The sequence below is a fragment of the Sesamum indicum genome, linkage group LG9 (assembly GCF_000512975.1).
Source record: "Sesamum indicum cultivar Zhongzhi No. 13 linkage group LG9, S_indicum_v1.0, whole genome shotgun sequence".
Classification (NCBI taxonomy): Eukaryota; Viridiplantae; Streptophyta; class Magnoliopsida; order Lamiales; family Pedaliaceae; genus Sesamum; species Sesamum indicum.
Window position 1 is genome coordinate 5,811,557 of NC_026153.1, and position 11,619 is coordinate 5,823,175.

At 28.1% G+C, this 11,619-nt stretch overlaps 1 protein-coding gene across 1 annotated transcript in view; it reads left to right on the forward strand.

Moving 5' to 3' along the window:
• LOC105170745 (S-adenosylmethionine synthase 3-like) overlaps window positions 11,340-11,619 on the forward strand; it is a 2,286-nt gene continuing 2,006 nt past the window's right edge. The window contains exon 1 of the mRNA XM_011091648.2: window positions 11,340-11,523. The gene's annotated coding sequence lies outside the window, so the exon portion shown is untranslated. The remainder of the gene's footprint in view (window positions 11,524-11,619) is intronic.

An 11,619-nucleotide genomic window follows, 5' to 3' on the forward strand; every position in this document is an offset into this window, starting at 1 on the left:
TACATAGACATCCCTCGCTCTTTGTAAAATTACAATTACACACCCTATAAGGGGGTGTTGATGTAATGTATTTTATGGGTGTTTTATTACGTTTTCTCGACTAAGGAGTTGTCAATGTAAATCATAATTATAATTTTCACGAAATATACTTATATTTTTACAAAAATTTAAAAATATTATCTGTATAATTAAACTTAAACTCAAAAACTATCACTGTACTTTACTCTAAATATAAATTTACTTGTCCTAATAGTTGGATCTACTTGGATTTGGACAAGTACAAAGGTTCCACCTAAGCTGCGGGCCGGATTTGGTTTGGTAGTTGTGTCATGGAGCTTTGCCTACGACAGAGAATTTAGCAAAACGAGGAAAAGGTGTGGATGTCCATCGTCCTATTTGTTTCTGTTCAATTGAATATTTATGGGGGATTGTCCTTTTGCAAGGCAATTGTTTCAGGCATTTACCCTGGAATGTGTTGTGTAATTGGAGGGAGAGGGCAGCTGAATGGGTATCTGGGGTGTTTGGTGTGTTAGGAAGGCAGGAACAATGTTGGCTTTGTGGCAAAATCGCAACAAAAAATTGATGGAAAACAAGAATCGTGATCGAGGCGCTGCAAATTCTCTTGAAAACGTGGAATATCAAGAGGCTTCACAGGGACAACCTGTGCATGTTCCAGTGGTGTCTGACGAGTGAGGTTTATGTGTCCATATGAGTTTCCGTGCTTGTGGTTGAATTTGAAAATCTGATTGTGCATGAGGGTCTCTTAACTGATTAGGTTGTTCTTTTTTAATATGTTATCGCTCTTCCTATTTTAAAAAAATCAAAATTAATTGATTATCTCTTAAGTTAATAAAATCTTCATTAGTTAATAGATTGAAATCGTTTAAGACTAAATGAGAAAAAACAAAAGGGAAGGGGGGGGGGGGGGATGGGAAATGGTATAAGATTAATTAATGAAAACTAGTCCATCACAAAAGATATGCATGATCACTTCAGAAAATCACGTTAATTATCATTTATTCGTCATAGACCAAGGTTTAATGAAAGTGATATTCTAATTTTTTTTTTAATTTATTTGACCTTACCAAATTCTAATTTTCAGGAGAGATAAGAAATATAAAGAAATTAATATCCTTTTCAAATTCAATATATTTTTTTCTTGCAGCGGCACATTTTATATAAATACTAACTATTAAGTCAATTTTAAGGTCGCATCCTAACTTTTGAATTCTTTTTTTCTTTTTAAGCAAATCAGTTACAATTATTAATAAATTTTAATTATCAATAATTAATATAAATAATTATATTATAAAATATATATAATTACTTAATAACTACTATTACAATATGTTAACAATTATTATTGAATAAAGTTTTAATTTGTTTTGTGAAAAATATTGTGTGTTTCTTGTTAGGCTTTTCAATCTCCAAGTGAATAGAAAAGAGGGAAATAATAACAATTTCTTTTGGGCAAAAGGAGATTCCTAAATTAAGTGCCGTATTTGGCTGAAAAGTGGATTTCCTAAAATGCTCCTAATTATATTTATATTTTTTTTCACAAATAATTTCATACGAATTTAAGAATTTTATTTTTGCGATCTGTCTAACTCAAACATCATCAGATGATTATAATTATTGTCTTTCCAGTGTGATTTTTACAATTTTTCGTCTAATATGTCTTCTATTAAAAATAATGTAGGTATATTCGTACCACCAAAAAGTATATTTCATTGAGCGAAATAAACACAATTTAAAATTAAATTTACACACCTCAAATACGTATAATAAGCCGATCCATATAATTAAATTGGAATCAAATCAATTGTACTCAATCAAATCCAATAAATAACTAGTAGAATATGATTGAAAAACTTGCTAATTCCTCACCTGATTCTTGCTCCTCGTGTCGTCCTCCTAGTCGTCGGATAAAGTGTGATAAAAACTTCTGATTTGTTGTCCATTTGGGTTTTACTCTTGCGGGGCTTGTTAGTTGGTTGACAAAATAGTCAAAAGCACACTTTTCCTGTTTTCAAGTTTTTTTATCAGTGCTAATGACATTTTAATCTAATCGATCAAGATTGAAATCCTATAAATAAGTTCAAACTTATAGATTTGAATTTTATAGATAAGTAGGTATTTGTCTTATCTTATGTGCATTTATTATAGGGGTAAAATATTTTTTTAGTCCCATAAAATAGAAAAAGGATTTATTTTGGTACGACAACTATGGCAAGTGTCGCTTTTTTAGTTGCATAAACTCATAATCATGTATTTTTGGACTAAAAAGACGTTTCAGACTAAATAAACGTTGTAATTTCTGGACTAAAAAAGGCTCAAATCACAAATTCTGGGACTAAAAAACATACTTTTTAATATTATAAGACTAAAAATGTTAAACATACTTTTTAATTTTATGAGACTAAAAATGTTACCTGCCACAACTATGGTACCAAAAAAATTCTTCTCTTGTTTTATGGGACTAAAATATTTTACCCTTATTATAGTTTGTTTCATTTCTTTTAGTTATATTAATGTATTGATTGAACCAACTAATTAATTGCCCAGTTTATCAAAATATTAATATAATCATATAAATTACTATTTCAAAAAAAAATTGTTTTTTTTTTATTTTTAATTATTTTATTAATCTTGTCTCACTATTCTCAACTTTCACATTTCTTTTAGAAAAAATTAAGTTAATTATGAGCGGGCATATAAATGTGCCACATATACTAGTTGGCAATAATTGTTTGACTTTAAATTGGGATAGAAATGGACTGAAAATATGAATTCCAACGGGAATTGGAGGATTCTTCCATGTCAATGTACGTGTTGTGTGTGTGTCTGTGTATTATTTTGTTGAGGTCATCCCCCACCCCGTTATATACCCAAATTTTTAGTTTAAAACCACTAAATATATATATATATATATATATGACTTCGATTTGGTCAAATATGAAATGCTGATAAATACTATAATTAATAACTAAAAATCATGATAAATACTTTAGCCAAAACTGAATCATAATAAATATTAATTAATCATTATTAAAATTTTAGTTTCTACATCAATTTTATTTGATAGCGAGATAATAATATTAGCTTTCTATAAATTTTAAATTCTAATAAGTTATAATATTGGGAATAAGTTATTTTCTTGTAGCATGAGAGGGAGGAAATTAAGCCTTTTAAAAGAGGGCCCATAAATACAAATATTCTGAAACTATAATTTTCGGTTAGAAGCATGGATGATTATGTAATTAAATGTAATATTTTTAATTGATTAATCACTAATCAGTACCCAACATATTATGGAAAATAATAAGAGTCGTAGATTCGACGTCGTATGTATGTCACACTCACATGCATGGCCACGCCTCCGTGCCAAATACGAGATGAATATATATTAGTATATTCTTATTCAACAATTTTTTTTTACTAATAATGATAAATAAATTAAAATAACTCACATAATGATACACTGAGTGATATCTTAATATAACTAACAACAACATATAATACTACAATAACTCACATAAAGTAAAATAAAGACTCGCATGCACAGAGTGAAATAAATATCCACACATTTGATGGAATTCAGACACATTACTTTAAACTTGTTTACGGAACACCAGTCTTAATTTTAACTATTGGATTAAGGCATTATTGGTTAATTATACATATTTTCACTAAAAAAAATAGCTACTGTTTTAATATGCATTTCGTAGTTTTTTTTTTTTTTTTTTTCGCCATGGCATAAGTTATATATATATATATATATATATATATTAAAAAGATAATTAATCTTTAAAACAACTAAACCATTGGAGACAGTACGGTAATTAAGTAAAATATTGGATGAGAGTAGACAAAGTGTCATTATCCACATTGACTTTGGGACGGCTAGGATTAGGACTTGTGTTTTTTTTAATCATAATTTGATTAAATCAACGGTTGGCAAACTAAGGTTGAAATTGTTCTGAATAAGCCGTTCCAAACTATTATTTTATTATTCATTTAAATGAACCAACAAAGGAATTTCGACTCGATCACTTTTAATTAGATTTGTCTTCTTTTTTTTTTTAATAAATGTCGTAAAATATTTTTTTTTCCAGTATCATTTCAATTAAGTTAATGTTGCAGCGGGGAAGATTTTCAATAACTATTATTAAAGATAATATTATTAAAATTCAGGTTTTTAATTATAATATACAACTCTTATTCGAGCAACTCTCACTAAAGGAAATATGATATCATTATGACAGTTAAAAAAAAAATTTTGGGACAAATATAAATTAATCACGATTGTGCAGTGATTATTAGTCGTTATTTCTGTAAGTGAGGGTAAAATATTAGCTCTTTTTTACAGCCAAAAATCATTACAAATGTTTTGGCCATAAATAAAATCATGAGTAAATATCAAAATTTAAGTTAATTTTCATATTAATTATAAAGTTAATGAGTTTGCTCCTAAAATTAAATAATTGATTAAGCTGGTCTATTATTAAGCAAGCAAGATTCCTTTCATATATATAATTAATCCCACCATGTCTCAAATTCACAAAGTTTATATTGGCATTTCAAAATTTTAAAATGGCATTCCATTTCATTTTCTTTTCCATTATAGTAAAAGGACATCAGGAAATAAAATACTTTTTTCTTAATTCTATTATACAAATTTTCCCATTTTTAATGGATTAAACCATCACCTTGCAGAACAAATACCAAGGTGCAGCCTCTTTCATTTTTATTTTTCTTACAAAAAAAATCTGAAAGAATAGATTCGCACAGCACGCCCATTGAATCGATATTGAATCTTTTATTTCAAACTCTATTAATGTTTAACATATGTATAGCACGGTCCTCTACGGGGGACAGTCAAACGGTTTGGGTTTAAAATTTCCTACAAGATATTTTATGTGCTCAAATTTAAGTGTGCGTGATGCCTACGTAGATAAAAATTACATCATGTATTTTATATAAAAAAAAATTATATACACAATAGGTACATTTAATTTCCCAAATATTTTGAAAAAAAAAGTGTAATATACATATCTTTAAGATAGCATAACTTATAAAAAGAATACATTTAAAGTTATCACTATACATAATTAATCATATATGTAATTAACGACAGCTTATAGCCGTAAGTACAGTTGTTAACGTGATTACTTCTTATTAAAATGGGTACGTGTTATTGTAAGTTCTTTTAACACCATACATACATATATATATATATATATACGGAAATTAAAATGAAGTACTTATAATCAGTGATAATTTTAATATTATCAGTATATATGATTATTATTTATAATTTTATTTAAGAATAAATTATTACGAATACCCCCTTGTTATTTGAAAAATTATAAATCCCCCCTCAAGTTAAAAATAATTGTGTAGCCCCTACAGATGAAGAGAACATTACTATTTTACCATTGTTGAATTTTTTTAAAAAATATAAAAAAAAAAAAAACTTGAGGGTAGACAAAATAAATAATCTAGAGGGAGTATTAGTTAATAAAAATATTTCAAAAAAGTATGAAATATATGTCTAAAATCATAATTTATAATCTAAAATGGCATTTTTGTCAGTTCACCACAAAAATTGAATGAAAACCTAACGGGATGGACTCGTTGTTAGACGGACATTAAATCAAGGGGATATTTATAATTTTTTAATAACAAGGATATATTTGTAATTATGCTAAATTTTAGAAAAGATGGTTGTAATTTGCCGTTTATTCAATTATATTTTTAATTTAAAAAAATTACAAATCAATCACATACTAATATAAATTTCTCATGAAATTTTATGCAGAAAAGTATAAAATGGTGTAAAAAAAGATGTGGTGTATAGTTTGGGAGCATTTGGATCGACAAAAGTTGAAAACAAAATGCTTGAAGTATATGGTTTGACGGTAAAATTTCAAACAACCATAACTTTTAATTTGGATTGAGTTATGGGACGATATATCTATATATGTGTGGTTTTTTTTTTTTTTTAAGAGAATTTAACGCTCACACTTTTGGCATGAGGAGCCACTGTAATCGCAATATTCTGTTGCTGCAACTATTATCTCAATAAATTTTAATTATTTTTATAATTTTTTGTGATTATCGTTCTGGACTTATATTTTATCATATTATTGATATAATGTTAGAGTATTTTATGATTGTAGTTTGATGGATTTTTGAAATAATTCAAAATTTGGCCTACTTTGAGACTTATTTGCCCTAGATTAAGAATATTTCATTACAAAAATAAATTAAATCGAAACTTTTAAGAATTGAAGATGAAAATTTCAATTATTATTATTATTATTATTATTTTGGCCCAATTAAATAAATAAGTAGCAAGAATAGAAGGAGAAATTCAAAGCATTATTTTTAAATTCAGTCCAGCTCGGACGGTCAGACCGACCGCCACCCATTCCATAAAACGGGCCGATTTGAAATTAAAAAACTGGAGCCAGAAAATCGCTTTTTTTTTTTTCGTGAAAACCGTTTAACCCAATGGATCAACCAGAGAACCGTGTAACTTGGTATTGGATTGATTGAACCGGTCAGATCAACAATTAAGTGTAAATACATGATAAATTTTTAATTTTTTTTCTAAAATGTGTATTATTTTTGTTAAGTACCCTAATTTTATGTTAATTCTGAAAGAATAATAGATTATTTCTAAAATCTGTGCAATATTTTCTGTTAAATTGGGATAATTTCTGTTAAGTTTAACTATTTTATGTTATTTCTAAATATATAATCATGATTTCTCTTCTCAGTTCAATTTTGCTATTTCTATTAGATTATTTTTGATAATTTAGTGTATTTATTTTCTGTTAAATTTAAAAATGTATAATATTATTTCTTGTATTTGGTCTTTATAAGTTTGTTTCTAAATTTATTTTATTATATTGTATACTTTATTGAACAATTAATGTCAAAAAATATTAATTTTTTTAAAAAAAGATAAGTTGTTAAATATATTAATATTATTTTAAAAATATTAATAATTATTTATGATATAAATATAATGTTACTGATCCCACCACAATTAACCCACCAATTAGACCAATAATTCATAAATCAGAAAGCACTTAATTTTTTGATTCGATGAATAGAATATTGATTCAAAGGGAAGAAGACAAAATTAAGTTGGCTGCAACTGCAAGTCATGGACGGCCTATTGGACTGGGATTATATGGAGCACAGGTGACGTCAGAGGTTGCGTGTGCGCCCCCTCGTGTGAGATTAACTCAGGGACCCACCGCGACAGGGAAGCTCAGAACGTGTCGCTTTCTATTTCTCATTCTTGTCTGGAAGCGGCAGCCCCCACAACCCACACCCACACCAGAAACAACCCCACAATTATTTGAGAAAACCTTTGTCCAATTTTCATTTATCTGGCCGAACCTCCACGCGGCTACGCTGTCTCTCACTCGCGTGTTTGACACTTGCCTTTGCTTTGCTTTGCTTTATGTTCTCTTCCCGTCTTGCATATCAATTTTGTCACGGTTATACATCTAGTTTTCAAAGGTTACCCTTTTTTATTTATAACTATATCATTATAATAATATTTTAATAATTGTTTTTCGATAAATTATTAAAATGAATAAATATTAATTTATACGAAGAGGTCGAAAGACATTAAAAAATACCCTCTTTAACCAAAGTAACGAAAATCTGATTTAATATAATTTATCCTGTTTGATATTATAAAGAGATAATTACACTCTTCTCTTATGAGATTTCGTGTAATTACACGTAAACCTTTTGTAATTTGAAAAATTACATCTAACACTTTTAAAGTTTGTTTCCGTCTAACAATTAAGTCTTCCTTCAGTTAAATTTTATCGAACTTGTTGATATTAACAAGAAAAATAAAAAATTTACAGTAGACATAAAATTACCATAAATCTAAAAAAATAGTAGACATGAAATCTTCATGGTCTTTGACAACTAGAATAAATTCGTCGTCTTAATTATTGAGTGGATGTAAGAGAAATTTGGATGAAATTATATAGCTTGTTTTAATTTGTGTCTTGGGCATGTGTTTGTTAATGAATGAATGAATGATGAGTTAATAATATATTTAGAAACTTGGATTAACCTTAATCAATTCACCTACCTGATTTGGGCTGTGCAACGGCCTTGTTGGGATTAGGTAGTTTTGTATGGAAATTTTTACACTTAATTCCAATAATTGATGTCAGAAATTCATTGCTCATATTGTCACAAACCTACAATTAACTAACCCCTTTCCGTGTACAACTATCTTTCTCTTGTACTACCCATATGCAACACACTCCTAATATGTATATACATATATTCATGTAAAGAGAGACATAATGGAGTTATTGAGATGAAGACAACAAAGGTTAAGAGTGAGCCAGTTATATATAGCATAATAAGACAGGAAGAGGCATAATATATTTAATTATAGGGTTAATTGTGTTTATATTCATTCTAAAAATATAAAGTTATATTTTTTTAAAAAAAATTAAAATTACACTTACACCATTTTTGAAAATTTACTGTTTACACCCGACCTTCTATCCGTATGATTCGGATGAAAATTGCTGACATTAGCAAAATAATCACATAAATTTTTAATTTTACCCCTCATTTAACACTTTCGTATAATAATTTTGTACTTATATGGGATAAATGTAATGGCGTTAACCTCACTCCACATATAGATATTATATTTATTTCTATATAAGTACAAAAATATACATAAAAATATTAAGCGAAAGGCAAAATTAAAAACTTATATAATTTTTTTTGCTAACATATGCATTTTTAATCCAAACCCTAACAGAAGGGGATCGTATGTAAGCAGAGAATTTTAAGAGGGAGTGTAAGAGTATTTTATATTTTTAGAGAGGATTTATGTGTAATTAGCCATAAATTATATGTCAAAATATAAATACCTAAAATATAATAAATTAATTCGGTTCCAATTATTATATATTATCACATAGAATGAGAAATTATTTATAGCAATACTTGTAAATTATTCAATAATGCTTCTTACATTGAGAAAAAATAAAATAAAATAAGGGTAGATGCCTCATATTTAGCAGCATTGAGCAGATGAGGCAATTATGATGATGATGTTGCATGGGGATTTTGAATACATATCATCATATCAAATTATCAACCACATCAACTTGTCTCTGTTTCATGATGGCTTAGTCAGATCGGGTTGGTGGATTTCTGGTTTAGTTTTGAAAATTTTCACACTCCCACAACGGGTCGGGTTTACATTCTCCTTTCAGTCCGTATTCTAGCTCCATTTCCCTAAATGACAATCATCGGTGGCCCAAATTATACACTATACACTGCCCACTTATATATTGAATTTCGTGAATTTAGCCCAAGAATCATCCTGTCGTGGCCCAACTCTCAAAACAAAAAGTGTTGCAGCTATTTAATCAAGTCCTCAAAACACGACAAGATCCGAGCCCCTTCTTCATCGGGTCCGCTTCCCCGACCCTTTAAAGGTAGAGATATAAATGTGGATCCTACGAGTACGAGCATCTAACTTTTATAAATACTTTAAATCATTTAGGGTCAAGTTACGCTATTATTTTGAGAGAATATACTTTTATCTTATCTTTACTAGTTCAAGAATTGATTTAAATATCGAACCATTTTAATTGAGAGTATCCCATTAAATTTTATATCTGCTCGTCTTTTAAATTTCGACACTTATTTAAAATTTTACTATTATTAAAAGTCTAAGCGATTTGAAGCTAAGTCTATATTACTTATTATTTAAAATAGAAAATCAAATCCTAAGTACGTGATGGAATTGGGTTTTAAGTCTATACTACATTGACTCAGTTAGCTCAATTTTGAGTTTTTGTGTATTTGGTCCATTTTGATAACATAAATAAATTTTTTTGATTCAGATTATATGTACTGATACCTCTTTAAATATATATATAGATATATAGTTCAAGAGTAAGGTGGTAGTCTCCTATCAAGACTGCTTAGCAGGTTAAGTCTTGCTGGCCCATAAGTAAGGTAACAAAGCACATAACTTGCATCAATCTTACTTATCTGGTATGCTCAAAAAATAAGTCTAAACCAACAAGAGAGTCATCATATTACAGGATGACATATCTTACAAGTTGTTGATACTTTAATACACGTCATAGTAAAAAATCTTCAATTAACTTCAAAAGACTCGGTTGGAATCAATTCTTTAGTTCGTAAGTAATTGAATCTCATATATTCAGACAGAATGGATAAGACTTTGTCAAAAAATTATATTTTTGTCTAGATAAGTCCAAAAATTGTAAAATTCTTTTCTTGTTATGTAGCTAACATGCGCAACTATCAATTGGTATCGGATTCACCCCAACTACCTACTGGATTTTATTCTACGAAGGCCTATAAATTGAGGCAGTATAGTCATGTTGGTAATACAAGCTATCACACTTATATTCTCATTCTCTCTCAATTTTTAGGATATTTTAAGCATATTTTTTGCACTCCACAAGATTTTCATCACTTCAACATTACCTCAAAGCATTATTCTCACTTTATATGAAGTTTTTCGTTTATTTTTTCTGCAAGGACGTTATTGACTTAAGCATCATGTGCTAACCTCTGTTTTGCAGATTAGTCCCCCAATAGTTTTAAATTTTTAACAAAAATACTTTGACCGTTCTGGTGCTGTTGGACCTTTATATGCATCATATACTATTACATCATAATATTTTAATTATTGATTATAATAATTAATACATTATTAATAAATACTTTGTTAATAATTACTCATGAAATAAATAAATAAAATATTATTAGAAAAGACAAAAACTCTTGATATCATTGCGTTTTACCATAAATTTCAATAATTCTTTAAGGGTGTATATGGATTGATGGATTTGAATTTGGAAAAAAAAAATTCCACTTCATTTAAAAGAAATTCGAAATCCATATATATTTATTAAAATTTAATTCAAAATTAAAATAAAAAAATTTAAAATCATTTCATTTAAAATTATCTAAATATATTCAAAAGAATTATTATGAAGAAAATTCTTCAATCTAAATGCAACCTAAATAAATTTGAAGTTTTGGTCAAGTTTAAGTTTTTTAACAAATTAATGAAAAATAATAAGATGAAGTTTTTGCAAAAACTTTTTATAATAATGAAAAATAACTCATTTTCACCAAGCCCCGAAATTGAAAAACTATACCAAAAAAAAAAAAAGAGAAAAAGAAAAAGAAAAAGAAGAAGAAGGTGATCAAAATAAAAGGCGCCATTAAGAAAGTGACACGATTAGTTTACAGGTGTCTGAATACTACACCCAAACCCAAAATTCGAACGCGCTGAATAAGCAAGCAAGCAAGCACTCTTAAGATTCATCAAAAAATACTACTCTCTTCACCACCATCTCGTGTAGTGCTACAAGCACCACCTCATCTATCCATCCCTCGCCCACACCATTTCCTCTTCTTCCTCCGCCTAAGATATCTACTTAATTACTACCCTCTCTTTTTCTTGTAAGTTGTAACGAATCACATACATATATAGTTCTTCTATTAATTTCATTACCAGCATTTCTTTAATTTGTATGTGTTTTTTGATATTTTCTGTTT